Raw genomic sequence first — 17,571 nt, forward strand, 5'->3', positions numbered from 1 at the left:
GGAATACCCTGTGGTATAAATGAATTTTTGAGCATTGATAGTACCTATAAAAAGATCTTTTTCAGTTGATGAACAGTCCCTTTCCTATGTAACTTCGCTAGGCAGTTTATCGCGTACAAATGAAGAAAAGAAAGAACGGCTGGAATGCAATCGTCTGTTAACTCAGGTGTAGGAAAAAACTAGTGAAGCAGCAACATGATTTATTGAAGACTCATCAAGTCGAGAATTTTTCTTTACCATAATTTCTATTTTTCGGATGTACGTGCCATACATATATGTAAGAGTAAGTGATAACTATGTGTTTTATTTTTACCACGAAATTTCTTTATGGAGACCTAATAATAGAAAAAAAAAGTTCGAATGTGAGGGAGGATGGAGAGAATGATTTCATTACGAAATGTCAACCGTTAGTGACATTTAAGGAAAACAAATGCACGAAACATAAAAGAGAGTTCATTCAGTATTGTTGAAATAAATATATCATGACAAAAAAAATAGATGGAAAAAAAAGACACTCAGAACCAGAGGGAAATTTTAAAACTTGTTTGAATTTGAGTCAGTGTATGTTGCAGACAAAGCTTGAAATCGGCCAGTTCGCGAATTGGCCAGCCAACTCACGTTGTGGCCAATGTTGCTGTAAGCTTACCGGCGAATGTCCGATCTTTTCTTAATTTTGGGCTTTGATCGGCCAATGCACGAAATGGCGTGGAACGATCGTCCAAAGTAGACAGAGAAAGAGCAGATTGTTTATACACTGTTAAGAAGGAAGTATTATATTCGACAATTAATATTCTGTAACCATTTTCAGCTGCTTTCTACATGCAAAGTCAAAATTACTCCTATTTAATGAAAAAAAAAAAACGATACAAAACCAAGACAAGATATAAAGCAATCCATGACCCATTTTATTTTGAAAAATACACCAGCTAATTGTAAGTATTTTTATGCCATCGTAGAAAACTGCACAACAGGGAAAAAATAGGATCGTGCAGACACATTTTCTTAACTTCGTTTCATCAATTAGGAAGCGGGTTAATTTAATACTACACAGAAGTGATATAGTTGTAAGATTGCAATGTAAACGGGTTCTTTCAAAATCACCCGCTTTTTTGTTTTAAGTTCTCACAATCATTCCCTTTGTAAACGTGCGCAGTACTACAGTTTTATACATTTTTATTTCAAACTCAAGATGCGTAAGTCTATTAGTGTAGAGGTTAACAATGTCTGTGCGTTATAAGTCAAAAATATAAACACTGATAATCGGGTTAGTAAAACATAAATAAATAAACAAATTTTTCTGGGCATCAAATTGTAATTGAGATCAAAATTAACAAATTTTCATGATAGTTAGCTGAAATAAAGGATAAAAATATACGATTGATTTTCAGTTCGAGGAAAAAACAGAATCATTCGAAGAAATAGAGTGTGTTGATTAGCCTTTAATTGTGAACCTAGAGCGGTGGTATGGATTATATCAAATTTTTATAGCTCACTTTAACCCTTTAAACGCTTTATTTCTTAATACAAACAATAGCTGTATAGTGCCATGTATAATAATTGTATAAAAAGCAAATTATCTTACTAAAAATGTTCTTTTCTTCTTTCAATACTTATTTATTTGCCTCAATATGTGTGGCGCGAAAGGGGACCATTTATGTAAACAACTTTAACTTTCAAAACAAATTTTCTTGTGTTGTTTCAAGGGACTGGGAGAGAAATTAATTACTAACAGATTTTATTCCCATGTAGGTCTTAGCGAAAATTTGTAAATATCTCCAAGTGCTAAGTGGGTTATCCTAAATCACTTTCATCCTAAAAACTAGAGACGGGGATGGAATGGGGGGGGGTTGCAATAAAAAAAGGGCACTGTTGATGTTATCAACGTGTTTTTACATGCGTCAACACAGCGTGGTTCACAGCAATTATGAGCCTCTTACTTTTCACATAACAGAACTAATAATGCAGTAAAAAATGTTCGATTTTGTATACTGAAGCACGCCAATGTTCCCGATAGGGAACATAGAAGTTAGATACCTTATAGACAGCACATTTCAGATGCATTTTTTTTCCTGTCATGTTTGTTAATCAGCATGTTCCTTATTTATTATTACTCTGAAATTTCGTAAACATTCGGCATTAAAAAAAAATTTCTACATTTTTTAAATTAATCTTCGTAAAAATCAAAGAAAACAGAATTTTTCGCGCATTTTTGTTTGCCATAAATATTTTAAGAGGGAAATAATTTTTCTTTCAAAAAATCAAGTATGCTTTTAATAGTATATATATAAAAAAATTATCCTCAAGAGCGAAACTTTTTTTTTAATATTTTTTTTAAAATTGATGTTCTCATTTGGGAACATTGGCGTTTAAAGGGTAAACAAAATTATTGAGGAGGTCTTGATCGTGCTTGTCACTTCTTTCAATTGAATTTTCTAATTTTCCCGGAAAATTGTTTTTTAAACGTTTGAGTCATTAATAATAAATTAATTAATTAACCGTTGCATTAACACCGTTGCATGCACAGTTTTAGCAATCTGTAAGTTGTTTCCTATATTTAAATATCGCTCGCTTCTTTTCTAACGAAGGGGAAAAATTGAAAAATAAAAAAGATAAAAAATGTAGTCAAGCTTCATTTTTTTTTTACATATCTTCAAAATATCTTTTGCTGAATGATTACAATAATCACCTATTATGAGTGCAATCTTTTGATTATACATTATTTATTTAAAACAAAAACAAAATGTTGTTAAAATTTAAAGAAAAATCTATGTATAGTAGATTGGCATGCTCTTCAAATTTCAACATTTCTATTAAAAAAAATCCTAAATTAAATGCATAGACTTTTAAAAGTATTACTTTAAAGCATTATTAACTAACTAAAGCCTAAACTAAAATAAACTCAGAGGCCTAACAGCCCATGGAGGCCAAGGCCAAATGTGTCCGCCTCAGTTTTCGTGACCGAGAGCTCAGGAGGGGGGGGGAGCTGATGATTCAGTTAGATAATCAGTCGAATGCGGAATTCCCGGTATTTCGTTGTTCCAAGCACGTCTGATACTTCTTTTTTTGAGTTATTTCTGAAAAAAATATTAGTTCGAATTAAATATATTGACTTCGAAAAGGGTTACTTTAAAGCGCTTTTGTTTTTTGAAGAAAATCTGTAAGGATTAAATACAGTGAAAAAAAAAAAAATCACTTTGGCGTTTTCTTTTCCTTTACTTCACTTAGCGTGCGTGATTGAAAGCTACTCGTAACTTTTCAAACAATCTAGTTAGATTTATGAAACAGCCTTTCGTATGTTAAAATAACTTTATATTTCGCAATGATGAGTAGAAAACACGGTAATTTTATCAAATTTAAGGCAATACCAACCTTTAACTTTTAGTCACTTCAGTGTCTCATGTATTATCTGTCATCCAATAACATAGCCAATTTCATGGTTGCTTGCGACAGCACTCGTTTATCTCCATCACGTGATCTACCATTCGAATAATGCCATCTTGGTAATTACTCGCTGTTTCAGAAGTCATAGTGTGCCTTCAAAAGCATTATTAACCGGATATAACCAGAATAAAATGCAAGAAAAAAAATTGTCCTTTGACACGTGTATGTTAAAACAGCACAAATAATGCCAAGCACTTTTTCATTTAAATACCTACAATTATCTATTAAAAATTGATTCTGCATTTATTTGTAAATAATCAATTACCAATAGTTTGTACCTAGGCAGATTATAAAGAATTAAAATTTTTTTGCTTATTGTGTCACACATGAATTGTGTCAGAGAGGCCACATAACAAGGGTAACACTAAGCCTTTGAAAAAATGGTTCGATTCAAAAAGAAAAACTATGATTATATTGTATCAAATACTGATTCTAAAACTTACTACTAAAACTACTACTTCTAAAACTAATATATGCAATTTCAAGAAAAAATCATTTTTCATAATGATTAATACAAACGTAGCACAATGAATATTAAATAACTAAAATTAACTGTAGAGGAAAAAAAAAACTTTTGCTCTGTCTGTTGATTGTAGAACTGAATGTTGCTAGTAGGACCAGAAATTATACCACTTTGTCTTTAAAATGTTATCAGTGTTAATATTATGTTGTAAATAAAAAAGGTTAGTAAAAAATCAAAAGTAAGAACATGATTTGTATTATGCTCGCGAGAAAGACTTCCACATTCTTAGCTTTAAAAAAAAAAACATTTAATGAAATTTGTTTGTTAACGTATTCGTTGTGAAAAAGGTTCTAAGGAAAAAGTAAGCTGGCAATGAAAAAAATAAAAAGAAAGAAAGAAAGAAAAACAGTGACCAAAAATCCAAACTACAAAATCAAAAAAAAAATTTTAGATCATCGAGAGTTGATCATGGTCAATGCTTGATAGCTCGAAGTCCCAAGGGATTGGTTTAAACGTTCGAGTTGTTGCTATTTCGAACTATGTGAAGTTCCTACACCAGTCTCAAGAGTTTGGGACTCAATGAAAACTTCGAGATTAAAAAATATTCTAGTTATAAGCTTCGAGTTATCGAGATCCGACTGTACAGTGCACGAAAATTGATTAAATCTCAATGCTCTCATAATCGAAGCTCAGGGTTTCCCAAAAAATAAAAGCTTTTTTCCTGAAACACACTTAATGTACAACTAATTACATTACTATAACTTTACACTAACACAACAAATCAACTAAACCCCCCTATTTGCCGCAGATCGTAGAAGATGCTCACCGCATGCCACCCTTAAAAAATCCCCATTCTGCTGCAACTAGTAAATTAAGACCGACTTTGAAAAAAATTAACCTCCACCAAACTGCGAAAGCCTCGGTGGTTCAAAACAGGAAACTGTAATAGAACCCTGCAACTCCGCACGAACGTAAAATTATTTTAAAAATGTTTGCAACATTTGTCTTTAAATAAATATGTATGCAAACTGTCGAATATTCTTGATCCTTCTAAAATATTTCAGAAACGGATATAGATTCGGAATTTATACTTCGGAAGTGATAAAACACGTATGCGTTCTCTAGAGCAAAGGAAGAGATTGGAAGCAAAAACTCTTTAAGCGAAACTAGCCTAAGAAATGAGTTGGACTGAACCAAAGTTTTAGAAGAACGAGATAAAATGTTATATTATAACTACTCACCAAACTTTATCGTTGTCTGAAATATGAAACAAATAACTCCTCAGGTTGTTATTTCGCGCGAATTTTTCTAAAAGGATGCATAAGATGTTGTGTAGCCTTACTAAAATATTAGAAACATAATACAGAAAATTCCCGATGATCGGTAATCGGATTATCTGCGGGTCTTTTCGCAACTTTTTTTTTTTAATTTATGATTGCGTTATGGTTTGCTCTTAGATTTTACTTATATTTTTTATATTCAATGTTAGTAGACAAAATTTAGAAATTTAGTTTTTATTTAAAATGTAAATGTGTGTGCGAGTATTATCAATATTTTTTAGGTATTGTACATTCCAAGATATAGTTTTTTATCCATTATTTGGATTATCCGCTGTTTCCGCTTGTCCGCTGTTACCGTGCCACTCTATTTCCGCGGATAATCAAAAGTTTACTGTATCATTTTTCCATAGGTAATTTTACTAAGGGATGCGCAATGATACGGCTTGAAGACGGTTTTACATAGCAACTAATGCTTTTTTGAACTAATACATCATTTCCTCTGGTAAGCAGTGGGTCAAAAATTGCACCTGCATTGATCCGTTTATTATTGGATGTAAAAGTTTGTCCGTCGAGTCGACTTTTTTTGCCAATATAAATCGGTGCCATTCAGAGCCTGATTAAGATAATGGAAAGCCATATTCCAAACATTTTTTTAGGTTCCCCCCGTAAGTAAACATTGCAATTTCAGCTATACGCTAAAATAATTTTAGCATTTGAGATTACCTAAAAAGCAGAGACCCTAGACAACAGCCTAGATGATCTATTTAGTTATCAGGCCTTGACTCCATATTTCGTTCTGTGAGGAAACTCAAATTAAATAGAATAGTTATCTGTGGCCATAGCAACACAAGCTTATGTCACTTTTGCATTATTCCCAACCGTTTTCAAAAAAAAAAAAAAAAAAACATTCTTTCTCTATCCTGGTGTTAAGCACGTAAATACTATCTACTTGTGACAGTTTTGTTGGACGGGTATAAGCACTGTTTCACTGCCGTGGGAAAGCAAAGCGCTGTATCTGTCAATTTTTTTTTCGTACTTTTTTTTTTTTTTGCAATTTTGTCATTTCTTATACTTTTAGCTTTATTGTACAAGCTTGCTTATTTGGCTTTCGTTGAGAATAAAGAAAGAAAAAAAGGTCAAATTAAGTATTTCCTTATTTTTAGTATGGAATCCAAAACGCATTCCTCAAACGTATCAAAACCTCCTTTCTACAAATACTGCCTTTACGTCCCCACGGAAGAATGATATCTGCACGACTTAATGCATTTATAAACACAGTCTGCTTAGTTCATCAATTACACTGCATAAAAAAGCTTCGTGAATAAATAAATTGGTAAAAGTTATGTTTTTCAAATAATAAATAAACAAAAAAAAGTATGAAATTCGGAATTTAATATGAATTTGACTTTGAAATTCAACTACTTTGAAGTAATTTAAACAAATATTAGTACTTGAAATATTTTATTAATTTTCATTATATACATTTAATTATAACTTTTTAAGCATTTCTTTATAAAATACAGATATATTTTTCTTATTAAATAATTTAATTATATTTTTCTACGATTATTTATTAAAAAGGAAGAGATTTAATGCTATTGCAAATAAAAAAAACCCATAGAAAACACCGTCTTTGGAGCGGTTCTACTAATTACTATTGCTATAATATTTATCTCTAAACAATTAATTTGCGAAACAGTGCGGTCTAATTACAATTTGTAATATTTTTGTTCTACGTGCATGACTGAGTTATTCTATAATACATTCCATAATTGCAGGTAATTTTTCGTTTGAACACCCACAAAACGTTTTTTAATTCTGAGGTTGAACCAAGGTATAGATATCCAGATATCAGATTTTCTTTGTAAAGAAAAGTTTTATCCGTTCATAGATCATAGACTTAGCATTCTTTCCGCTGCTTTTACAAAGAAAATGGCAGGTTTGACTTAGCTATTAGCTGAAAGCTCAGCGCATCGTAAGTGCTCTGCAATCAAGAAGATTGATCCAACATTCCCCAACCTGTTTCAATGAAAGTGGGAACGAAATGGATGTCGAATCTTTTAAGTACACATTTTGAGACATGACGGGAGGAAATGATTTTTCTTGGAACAAGCTCTATGGAATAGGGGCCGGTTATAAATTATTTTGGCACTCTAGTTTTCGGTTTTAAGTTTGTCATGTTGGATATAAAATAATATTTGTAAGAAGGACCAGAATTTGTTTTCACAACCACAGCTATTTTATAGGTATGTTTATATATTTATACATATGCCTATGGTGTATTTATATTGGTTTGTGCGATAGGTAATAGTTTCCATTGGGTTTTTGCAGAAACCTATTAAATTATAAAACCTCATTTAAAAATTAAAAAAAAATTATTTGCGGAACACGACACAAATATGATTAAGAAATGTGAACCGACATTTTTTTTTCAAGTACTGGTAAATTCCCAATTATCCACGGCTATTAACACTTTGAAAAACAAAAAAAGAATATTTTCTAATGATTACCTGAATGCAGATAAATGCGCACATATTTACTTAAAAAATGCCAAGCTGTTCTTAGACATTCCTATTTCATTCTTCTTCCTCTCTTTTAATGACATCATGCCTTCCAAGGTCACCGTAACCTCACTTGTTGATACCTGATTTTGAGATAGACACTGCTTCATTTATAGTTGATCTGAACTACTTAAGCATATAAACGAAGGACTGGACCAGTTTCGTTCGATAAATTTCCCTACACTATATACGTTTATGGTGTAACCTAGCTTTATCTGTTTCAGTTACTCTGTTAGTACTATTTGCTCCCGTATGTGTGTAATCCGTTTGCAAAATAATGAGCAATCTCTTTTTTTTTTTTTTGGCTTTCTATAAGTTTTTTCATAGTATCGTTTTAGCTGTAGAAAAATGTATGCGAATGTTATTGTTTTTTTTTTTTTAAGTTACTGCTTACATCACTATCGCTTTTTGCCTGTTTGGCAGGTTATACGCAAATTCACTTACCCGCGGTTATCGTGCCACGTTATCCTGCGAATAATCGGGAGTTTGCTGAACTTCTAAAATTCGTTACTTTATTTTCTGATTTTTTTTTTCATTTTTTCATCTTCTCTTTCTTTCAAAATGTTATCTCCTTGTTATAGATTTTCTCATTACTTTAATTTGTGTTTATTAATGTAACGCTTTTTGCTTTTTCTAACTGAGAGAAATAGGTTAAGTAAAGAAAGAAGCGGGCAACTTTTTGAATACTTAGGGCATGAATAAATTTGGTTAATGTAATCATGGATAACATTTGTAAGGTACCAAAATTAGGATAGGGCTTGGTTGAATTTGGGAATTAGGCAGTGTATGATAAAAATTAAATTTTCCTTTGTGTTCTTGCGGCTACAATTTGATTATATCCAATATTTATCGGCAACTCTGCCAAGTTATATAATTGTTTGTTCTTTAAATGAATAATGATATATTTTGTTCCTTTTTTATGTTATTTTCTAAAATATTATAATTTTTTAATTTTACATAGTGTCAACGGTTATGATTGGATACGTTATGCGCTAATTGAAATTTAAAATTAAAAAAATGGGACAACATTTTTTTTTTGTCGCATATCAAGTCCTTCTCAGCTCATTAACTGCTCTAGGTAGAAAAAGCTAAAAAATAACCGTATTAATATACAAAATAACAAATGACGGTTAAAGCTCAGAAAATTATTATTCGCATTTAATAGTTACATGCCCACATGATTAAATGTTTTTTTTTTTATTAACTATGTCATACCCCCCCCCCCATATTAGAAATCTAGTACCTAATCTTTAAATTAAATCAGAGAAATTAGGATAAATTTGACACTATTTTAGCTGCTAGCAAATCATTTTCCAGTTCTTTAAGCTATTTTTTGGCAGTAATAAAAATTCCGCATCCCGATCCAGCCACTTTTAAAAGTTACCATCTTGGAGGTGGCTTCATAATAATTTTATTTTTGAGTTGATCAATCAAAAGAAAACATATCGATAAAATTCTAAAATTTTATCGCAATGGTTCCAAGATTAGTGGTAATCTTTTTTTAATAGTGCTTCAGTTATCACTAAAACCTAAGAAATAGTGAGACTATGTTAAAATTTTAAAGAATAAAGTGATTTCCCAAACTGAATCAGTAATGAGTTATCACTGACAGATCTTTTGTCTTCTTGCTTGTCTTACCATGCTGTTTTGCATTATTTTCGGTTCGTAATTTTTTTATTAAGACGAACATGTTATGTGAGTACGCAGACTTAAATAATTTGTATCACATTGCAAACATCCAAAAGAAATCATCTGTAGATATGGAAAGCTTAATGATTGAAACAATGCAGAACAACTTTTATAAAAATGTATGAACCTCTATCTGCGTTCATCTGTTATTGAATCCAACATTACAGTTTAAATTTAAAAAATTCCAAATATAATCCAAACATTTTATTGTTAGAGGAAAAAGGGCACGCCATCAACAGATTGTTTTTAAATCCATTTAACGGAAACAAAAATACGTCTCATTTAGATATCACGTTGTGACAATGTGGGGGAGACCGGGGTTAGTTGTTACATTTTTTTTTCAATATTTTTTTACGCTTAATTATTTCAATTATTTACACGCCTAAAACTTTAAAATGCATCTAGATTGTTTAAAGTTTTTAGTTTTTTGAATAGATGTAGACTGTAAAAACTTTCTCCACCATGGGGCATTTTGCTACAGTATATAGGGTTAGTTGTTACATGGAGATATATTTTAGTGATAAAATGAATTTTACACATTTTGTGGTTTATACTGTTAAATTTAAAAAAATTCTTCACCACGTTAAAAATCAAAAGCCTTTTGGCTTTACAGATTTTACTTCATTAATGACTTATTCTAATAAACTATTATAGTCATTATCATTGTCCGAAGTATAATTTTTACAAGCATATAATTCATTAAACTTAGCACGTCGGTCATGTGCCCATATGTCACAATTACGGCACTGAAGCCGATCAGTTGGTTTTTTGGATTCTTAGTACGGTGTAGAGCACTCTATACAGAACCAGTTTTTATTATCTTCATCCGAAGAACGCACTGTTTGGACGCGCCTTTTTGCATTTTTTTTTATTTGTGTCCGTTAAACACAATTTCCTTTTCAGAGATTTTTGTTTCCCATTTTCGGCTTGCAAAACATTTTTTACTGGTGCATCTGTTAAAGTGGCGCTCACCTATGCCTTGCGAGCTGTTTTCACTTCTGAATTGCCTGCAGCGTTGGAGAAAGACCTACATTCGAATAATCAGCTCAGAAATACTACTTACCACCACTAGCATTTTTCATTACCGCAGAATCTCTCTAGTGTCATGAAAATCATCGGCGGCCTTTCGTAATGAACTACCTGCAATTACTTCTTTAGCCCCTATCCAGGTATGTTTCTTTAGATGTTTTGCCCTTGTCCGTCTTGTTTTTATAGTCATTCGCCATATCAAATTTAAAAAGAAAACACAATATTAAATTAAAACTTGCATGAGGAAAATTGTTACTTATAACAACTGACCCCAATAAAATTGTGACAACTTGCCTCATATGACTCCACTTTAATTCTTGGCAAATATAGCTAGTATTATATCTTTGTACGAAACTTTCAAATATGTTAACACTTACCTGAAAATGTAAGCTTTCACGTGGTATAGAAATAAATCCGTTATCTGCAACGGCTTTGTCACTAATAGAAAAATAACAGCGGAAAGAAAAATCACTTTCAAACTCAAAAAACCGTTTTTCTTGAGCATTCTCCCTGCTACTGACTGCAAGCACTCCAGTGACCGTCAGGGAATGCAGATTGGTGAGTGCTATTATCAACTGCAAGGGAAAGTCAGTTTCTAATGGCGGTTAATTTTAAATTCGAATGTAACAACTTACCCCTTGTAGCAACTAACCCCGGTCTCCCCTAGTAATTTGTACTGCATTCAGTCAGATAAAATAACCTATTATCATCTGAGGTTGCAATAGATTTTCCATCGAGTTTATATTGATGAACCACCTTCTCAAGTAAGAAAATCAATGCGTAAGTTACAATATTTGTTACTGGAGATCACTTGTTTCCAACATGTGTCTTAATATTCCTGACTAAAATTGTACTTGTCGAAAAGGCTTTCCAAAATTCAAAAAGATTTTTTTTGACCATTTGGTTCAATAAAGGATCCTGGTTTCAATAGAAAATATTTGAAACCAGATGTGTTCACGCTACTTATTTGGTAACCTGAAACGTAGTTCAGACTGCTATTGCATAAAATTGTAACACAATTTTATCCAGCAGACGTTCTGTCTTTTTAAATCTGTGGGACATATTATTTCACTCACGCACTTTAAGTGCCAATTTCTGTATATTCTTTGGAAGTAAATTAAAAAAGCGTCGCCTCGGGTTTTGAAACATGATTCAATATATTTTTTTTCTGTTTCGGGGTTATATCTCACAAACTTCTAATAAGTTGATTCCTACCAATAGCAAAACGGTTTTATCTTCAATGTGTCTTTTGAAAGTTGCTCTCGGGACACATTTTTAATTTAATATATATATATATATATATATATATATATATATATATATATATATATATATATATATATATATATATATATATATATATATATATATATATATATATATAATTTTTTTTTTTTTTTCAAATTTTGTCACATATTGTACGTTAGCTTTCTTGCACAAGCTTGCTTATTTAGATTCCGCTAAAAATTGGTAGAATTCCAACATTTCCCTTACTGTTTGCACTGAATATAAATCAAGTTCCTTTAAGTATCTCTAAAACTCATTGCTGCAATTACTGTCATTTACCTGCTTAGTTTAAAGCTTAATTTACAGAAGTAAAGATATTACTGCGTCCACATGTGAGTTTTTAATTTCGCATGAAATATAAAACAACCTGTACTACTGTTTAAAAAAAAAGAAATTGGTCAATACTCTTAATTTCGACAGACATCAACAATTCTTGTCGTTTTAGATCCTTTCGCGAATGTTAAGTTTAACATTGTTTGAAAAGTATTTTTAAGAATCACGTTTTTTGAAATGTTGGTTTCCAATTATTTGAATGCTTTCTCCAAACATAAACTATTTGATTTTTTTTTGAAGAACATAGTTTGAAAGGCATTTGAAACTGCAAGTTATTTTATTACACGTTAGTTATTTTTTGACACAATTTCATTTTCCCAGAAAGTGCATTCAATGTTGGAGAAGCAGTCTGATTCTGTCCGCGGTTATTTTTCAAAACACCGAGAACATGAACATGTAATCAATTTCAATGCAGTATGCAACCTTTTCTTAGATTTCATTTTGAGTGCATTGATTTCCAATGGAAAATAAGAACGAATATTTCAAAAAATCTATGTAGTGTGATCTCCAGTTGAAGCTTATAATATTTCTTTTTCCGTTTTCCAATACTTTCTAAGAATTTCTTTATTAATATTATGTCAGAGATATGATCAGAATGTGTTTATGTGTTTTCAAAAATAACTTTATATCTATCTATCTAGAATTGTGACATTGCATTTTTCATAGCTGCACTGAATCCTTTTCTCCTGTGAAAGAAAAAAAAATGCATGTAATAAATAGAAAAATGGTCGTGATAAGAAGTAAAACAAATGTTCTTGCAAAGAGCAGCAAAAGCACGATAAAAATATTCGGAATAAGAACTGGTAATATAGAGATATATTTAAAAATGATTGCCGACAGCATATGAAACTGAATCTCGCGGTACGAAATATACATATATAATTTAAACACCTATTTCGACATAATACGGGAGACATGGATCTTAAAATTAGCTAGTTGCAAAAGCATAACAATATAGACATTTGAAAATATCAATAGAAACATTTTTTTGTACTAAAATAATTTAAGTTGGTTAAGCCATAAATAATAAAGTTATTATATTCTTCCTTGAAGGGTAAATATTTTCTCCTTTTAGTCTATTCCTAACGGATCTTGTTTGTATATAAATATACTAGGACTAAAAGTATGGCTTCAACGAATAGTTTTCGGTTGGTGGAGGGGGTAATGGGGTCGTTTCCAAAATTTTAAAAGTATTTTTTTTCTGAAAGAGCATGTTTAAAAACAAAGGATCTGACCATTTTTTTGATAGATTTGTTAATATTTTTAAAAATTTACTTAAATCGGAGCACTTTCATTGTTTACGGCTTCTGCCGATGACATCACAAATGATGAAATGCCATCCAGTGTTGCCATTCACAGTGCAAAATATTTGTTCGCATCTTTACTCACGTGTATCGGCAACGATATGGTTGGTAGAAAGCGTAGAGCACAATTTTGATTCGCTGCTTGATTATCATAACGTGGAAACGTAGTAGAAAGATGCGGCAAAGTGCATTATTTGTGACGTAATGAAGACCACGCCTTGTTTGAAAAATCGGACATTTAAAAAAATTAATTAAAAAAAAAAAACTGTTGGGAAAATGAGAGTATTTTCTGGGTCCATGTTATTTTTTTTTTTTTTTGCTCATTTTATACATTTCAATGACTAAAAGTAGTACTTTTGACTGAAGGAAACCACTCCATTAAAAAATTCCCCGGCTGCTATAATATGCCTCACATATAGTTCATAGAATTGTTAGCAATTTTCATTGCTGAACTCTCATATTTTTTTCAAGCGAGTAGTGGTTTAACTTATATCAATTTGCTTAATTGTTAGCATAGAGCAGAACAACTCTTTTAACGTATTGAAGTAGAGAAATGTGGGACAAAGTGAAATGATTAAATTAACTTACTTTTATAAAATAAAAAAAAGTTGGAAATTTGTTTTGAAACTTACTGGTACATAAAAATAGAACAATATATATATATTTTTAAATGTAACTTGCATTGAAACTTTTTTTGCAGTAAATTTGTACTTTCCAGAAAAAAGAGGAAATGTTGGACTTTTTTTCATGGGGAAAAGTGAAAAAATATTAATTTTTCTCATGAAATATTTACTATTTGATTATTAAAGATATTTTTGGCCAAATGAGGTAGTAAATAAAATAAAGAATGGATCATTGAAGATGAAATGAAGCAATTAGCGAATAAATGAATAATTTAGTAAGATAATTAGTGAAAAAATAGTTTACAAAATTGAGAATGAAGAACAAAATAAGTGAATGAATGAACATATAAGAAAAAAACTAATGAATGAAGGAACGTAAATGAAATAATCAAAAAATTAAATACGTAAGTGAATAGATAAAAGATTGAACAAATAAATTAAATGAGCTATTTCACTTTGTCCCATCCACTTTGCCCCGCATGCACTTGAATAGCTCAATAAAGCATTTAAAATACAATTAAACTCAATATTAACCAAATAAATACTGCACTGAATATCATTAGGGCTCAATAAATATTTAAAATGTTTACAACAAGAAATTTGTCATTTAATAAGTACGACAATAATTTTTGACTTACAACGAAGTATTCTAATGCGATCATCAATTTTCGAACATTGCTTGTATTGTCATATTCTTTTAGTTTCAGAGGTAATTTTTCGTGGACTGGAATAAACTACGCGTGTTACTGCAAAGTTAAAATGTTAACAGATAGGTAGCGCTAAAAGCAGATTAGATATCCCACTATTTCACTTTACCGCACATTCGCCTACTATACAACACATTTTATTGTACAAAGATAAGCTGGTTTAAATCTCAGTAAATAAGTTTCCATTTAATGCTTTTACAATGGTTTTTTTTAACGAAATTTCACCTAAAGATTAATAAAAGGCCTTTATATTCTAAAGTAATTTAAAGGTTTACACAACATCAAGTAATTTAAAACTGACTAATTACTTATTTTAATGAGGTTGCCTCTCATTAAAATGATGATTTAAAAATGTTCAAACATTAATCTGAAATAAAGATTTATTCTGAGCGATATATGATTTGAAATTGAAGTTCCTCGCTTCTAATTTATTCGGTGATTTGCCGTAGGAAATTTAAATCACTTTATTTTTTACAAAAGTGAAAGAACTCAAAACCATTTTTTTTTGGATCAAAAGTACTTTTTAAACTTTCATTTTAAATTTGTATCATTGTTTGGAAAAGATTAAAGAGTAAAAAGGTTTTATTAAAGGTAAAGTTTTCTTGGTAAAATAAGGGTTGTAATTTCAATGTATGTGCTTAAAATGTAGGTCTTGTCATATGTGTTATTTTCAACCTTCTTTTGCTCTTTGTTTGTTATTAGAAAATATAGGAACTTTAATTAAAACTAAGATTTTTCTTATTTCAACTTTTTTAAGGTATTAATTTTTACCCTTAACCTTATTGTCAAACAAACAGTTTAGAAGTATGAGTAAGAGACTGATAAATATTCAGTGAGAATTCATTTGTATGGTGTTGTATGGGGGCTCAAAGTGATAATGATTGCTTACTTACTGGCGTTGTCTGGGTTTTTTTTTTGTGATTGGTACTTATTGAACCACGTGAAGCATTGTTCTCCTTGTAGATAACCAGTCACATGATTAGCTCAGTGTGACACGTGGACCTAAGGTGCAATTTTTTATTGCTTACCTAAGATCCTTAGAAACGATAGATACGAATTATAATTCTTTAAAATACCTTTGATTAAGAATATTGTACTAAACATATTTAAATAACACCAAACATGGAAAATCGTTGTGTAACTAACGATTAGTTGTGTAACTAAATCAGACAGAACAAGAGTAAAATAAATATTCTAAACGGATTCATTTAAATATGTTTGGTGTGAAAAATTAAAAAGTTTGCTACAGCTTAGAAACATAATAGTTTATAACTTAAGTGCCCAATTATTAAAAAGTAATCAAAATTTTAAATATTATTCCAAATAAAGAACACATGCTATGAATATCCCGTCAAAAGACACTAGAAAATCGTCCGTCGAGGTATGACGGGTGAAAATTGCTTTTACATTTGAACGGAGCAATTGCCTGGTTGGTGATAATTTGATAGTTGAAGTGTTAACCCTAACTCCAATGGATTAAGCCTAAACTCTAGTAGGTAGCGTTCATTTTTGACCACATTTTCGTTTCTAATGTCTCCTACAATTGCAGTCTTACCAGTAAAACAGTTAAGTTACCGGATCCAGTTCAGCCTTCTCAAAATAAAACATTTCCGTTACCAAAAAATATTATCAAATTATCATTCCGTGGAGCGAGTTTCATTGTTGATGACGTCAGAGAGAACTCGATCAGTGAATTCGCTATAATATTTTTGAGAATCTATCAAACTACAATAAAGAAAATGGGGGGTGGGGGAAGACCAAACTATTAGTTCAATCATGAAAAATAAGGCAAGAAACTATTGGATAATAAAATAAATACTAAAACTTAATCAATGAAAATTGAGTACAATGATGAAATAGGTTGTGACCAAAACATAAATAATAAATTACAAATTGAACGATAGTATGCTGAAGAGAACTAACACCAAACATGGAAAATCGTTGTGAAAGGATACTTGTAAAAGGATAATTCCAATAAAAATTCTTTTACTAAGACAATATGAAAAATCTTGCAAACACAAACAATTGAATTGTTCTAAACTTGTTCTTATACCACACTAAAATTAGAGAAAGGTTGTGCACAGGAATTCAACTACACTCTAACCTGTTTTTATGCGGTGGATAGGGACCGAATAAAAAAGGTCTCTCGTAGAAAATAACCCAAAATGTTATATTTTAACGAAATCAAAATAAACCAAGTGATGATAATTTTGCCGACTAACGAAAAATTTCTCGAAAAAAGAAATGTTTAGGAGGTCACAGTGACTTCCCATCGCGATGTCCCGGCCGTCACTTGAAGATACTGCCTCGCACTCGTTTAATAAATATTTTCCGCTCGTTTTGTAAATAATTCTCATATACCGCACATTTCACAAAAAAAAAAAAAAAAAAAAAATCGCACAAGAAAAGACCGTGCAGAAACAGGTGTGATTGTAGTTTGTTATTCGTCATCTTGACATGAAAATTAGAAAGCTGGTCCAGATTGGCTAACTGATTTCCTAAAGAAAATTCCATATGTCTGAATTAAAACACCAGATTTTACCATCCGCCGAACAGAACCGCTTTTGCGTATCACTAGGATATATTTTTCATAGCTATGTACAGCATTGAACAAATATTATTTTCCGCAAGCGAGCGTATAAAATTGAAGCTAACTTGGTGCTACTCCATAGAATTGTTAGTGCTTAGTGGAAGGCTTAAAATTGTCGAGAATAGCGACGAAGTACAGGCATTAGGCAAATCAAGACTTCTGCAATGTGCTCCTTTCCGGGGAGTTCCACGCAGTGGCGGCTCGTGGCTTAATTTGGCGGGTGGGCCCGCTGTTATCAGGGGCGCCCTGATGGAGATCATTGTG

The sequence above is a fragment of the Uloborus diversus genome, chromosome 2 (genome assembly GCF_026930045.1).
Source record: "Uloborus diversus isolate 005 chromosome 2, Udiv.v.3.1, whole genome shotgun sequence".
Taxonomy (NCBI): domain Eukaryota; kingdom Metazoa; phylum Arthropoda; class Arachnida; order Araneae; family Uloboridae; genus Uloborus; species Uloborus diversus.